Source organism: Olea europaea, unplaced genomic scaffold (genome assembly GCF_002742605.1).
Source record: "Olea europaea var. sylvestris unplaced genomic scaffold, O_europaea_v1 scaffold4551, whole genome shotgun sequence".
NCBI classification, from domain to species: Eukaryota; Viridiplantae; Streptophyta; class Magnoliopsida; order Lamiales; family Oleaceae; genus Olea; species Olea europaea.
In genome coordinates, this window is record NW_019262861.1 from 21,177 (window position 1) to 24,171 (window position 2,995).

The following is a 2,995-nucleotide window of genomic DNA, read 5'->3' on the forward strand; positions in this document are numbered from 1 at the left end:
ATGTCTCTACCCTTTATTTATTTCATTTTGCATTAGTCTAGGAGTTTTTCAATTTTTAAACATTTTGTATAGTTTAGGTCATCGTTCATCCATGCATGTCAATAAATAGCCTAAGCACAATCCACACGAGTCTGAATGCATTGAGCATAAGTCATAAGGTTGAAGTCCTGTTTTAGTCAGTCATGGGTCAAATTGAATAAAGTGCATGTTTAGAGCTAAACTCTGTTGTTGATTCACATTTTTGTGATATGAACTTTATATTGAAACATAATTTATGCATCTTACACGTCAACAGTGTACACATGCACCTTGAAATAAGTTTGGGGGAATGGTGCATCACATGAATTCCTTCGAGTACACCCAAATTTATCAATTATCACCATAAGATATAATACACATACTTTGCACTTTCGTAGGATGTCGCCAGAAAGACCTCAATAGGAAAAGAGAAGGTCGGCTCCACATATGATGCTGTAGGATCCAACCTTTCATCACAGCCACCATTTTGATCAGGGGAGTATTGTTTACCCCATTTTGATTTTTGCTTCTTCATTTTGTCCTTAAAATTATGTCTTTAAATTTTTGTTAATCTTATATTGAGGACAATGCATTAACTAAGTTTGGAGATGGTGACATAATTTTAAATTTCTATCTGTGTTCATCATTATCTATTTTCCACTGTTTTCCATTACTGCATAATGTATGCATGATGAGTGTAAAAAAAATGCATTTTATTCAGTTTGTTTTAATTCTCTTCATGCATGCTTGTGTGAGCTTGATAACATTGTTAGCTATGATGATATTAGTTTAAACTGTAAAACTTTGGATCTGGTGTTAATTAGACTAACTGATACTTGTTGATGCAACACTTAACATTATCTATGCACGCTATTCATGCTAGACATATTAGGAGAATGACTGAATTTTGAGCATAAAGTAGGAAAAGAATGATAACCCTATATTAAATTAACTCATAAACTACATTAAGACAGTTTGGTGATAGTTGAGCTATTATAGAGGAGCATTAAGATGAGTGGGGACTCCGTGCATGAAATTTTATTATGTGGATTGCCTAGACCAGTGAGGTGAAGATTATATGAAAATCTTAAATTAGGGGTTGGTTTTGGAAACTAAATATTTAGAACAATAAGGGTATAAAATTAATTTGTGAAAATAAGACACTTCTTTTCATGCCTTTATGACTCGAGCAAGTAAGCCTGTAAGGATATTTCAAAATCTGGTGCCCTAAGGTCAACTGACTTGCAAGTCACCGACCTAATGCTCGCTAAATGGGTCATATAGAAAGCAAGAGGGAAAGAGGTTAATAAAAAGTCATCTGATCGAGCTTTTATAACCTGAGTGAATAAGTCTGCAAGGATTTAAAACCTGGTGCCCTAAAGTCAACTGGTTTGGGAGTCATCGATCTAAAGCTCGTTAAAGGGGTTATATAGAAAGCAAATGAGAAGATGATATTAAAAAAAAATGGAAAGTGAAAAAAACAAAAGAGAGACAATAACATGAAGAAAAACCCTTAGACATTTGGTTGAGGAAATTATACCTTTGAGGCGAGGCAAGTAACATATTTTAATCTTAAATGTCGAAACAATCAAATTTGGGAGAGCCTTCACTTGTTGAAATGTAAACTTGTGATAGTGAGATTAATCCAAACTACGAGAGGGTGAGGACTACAGCTATGTAAACTCCTAATTTTAAAACACAACCTCGGGATAATTGAGTGAAAAGAATAAGTTTGGGGGGTTGTGTATCTCTCGAGCGAGTAAGGATACATTTGATCACTTGGGGTCGGGACTCAACCCATCATGAATTTGATACGTTGGCATGAATTCACACACACATGTTAAGTATGCATTTAATAGGTAAAGGTTAATGTCATTTTTGCACTGATAAATTTTAATAAAGTCGAATATTTAATCCAATCCTGAGCCACGATAGGGTATTAAGCCATGTTTGTTCAGAATTAAGTCACTATCTTGTTTGAGGACAAACAATAGTTCAAGTTTGAAGGGTTTTGATAAGTGTGTTTTTGCACACTTATTTAAATCACAAACATGACTTAATTACAAGCAAAATGTTTAAATTGTGATTTAATCTCGTTGAATTCATGCAATGTAGGTGTTTCTATGGAAATGGTGAAATTCAGGAGAAAAGAGCCAAAAATGACTAAAATAGAGCAAAGTGATAGTCCAGAGACCAAAGTGCAATTATTCAAAAGATGGTCTGAAGGACAAATCAAGGAAGTGAATGAGCTAAGTACCAATTTGGTGATATTATGAGATGATGGAAATTAAAAAAAAAAAAAAAACAAGCAAAAAAGATCAAAATGAATCAAACTGAAAGTTCGGAGACCAAGTTGTAAATAATCCATAGATGAGACAGGAAATGGAATGAAGATTCAAGAGTGTTAGAGGTCAATTGGACGAGAAAAGGAGTCAAAGAGGTGAAATATGATCGAAGTATTATCAAGTATCAACTTTCAGGCGAAAAAGCTATGCTCGTGGTTTTTAGCCTCTACTTGAGATTCATTTTTGGTATAGTAAACATCAGAATTTGAGAAAGCCTATTTCTATCAAAAGTGTAGATCTTTGAGTTTTCTGTTCAATGAACTTTGAATCACTTCAATCAGAGATCAGGAGAAAAAGTTATGATCAAAATACTAAAAATTATCCAGCGAAAATAATCGCATAACTATGCGGTCGCATAGTATAAACTCTATGCGGTCGCATAGAAGCCTCCCGAGAATTTTTTCTCAAAATTTTTTACTCTATGCGATAGCATAGAAATGTACTATGCGATCGCATAGGTATATTCTGGGGGTCGATTCTGTAGTTTCCTTATACAACCGAAACTCTTTTGGTAACCTAATTTTCAAACGATATAAACACTAAAAGACGTCCAGAAAGGGGCAGAATGTATTGGAGGTAGAAGAACACTTTTTGGAGAGGATTTTGAGCGCAAGAACGAAGATTTACACGAA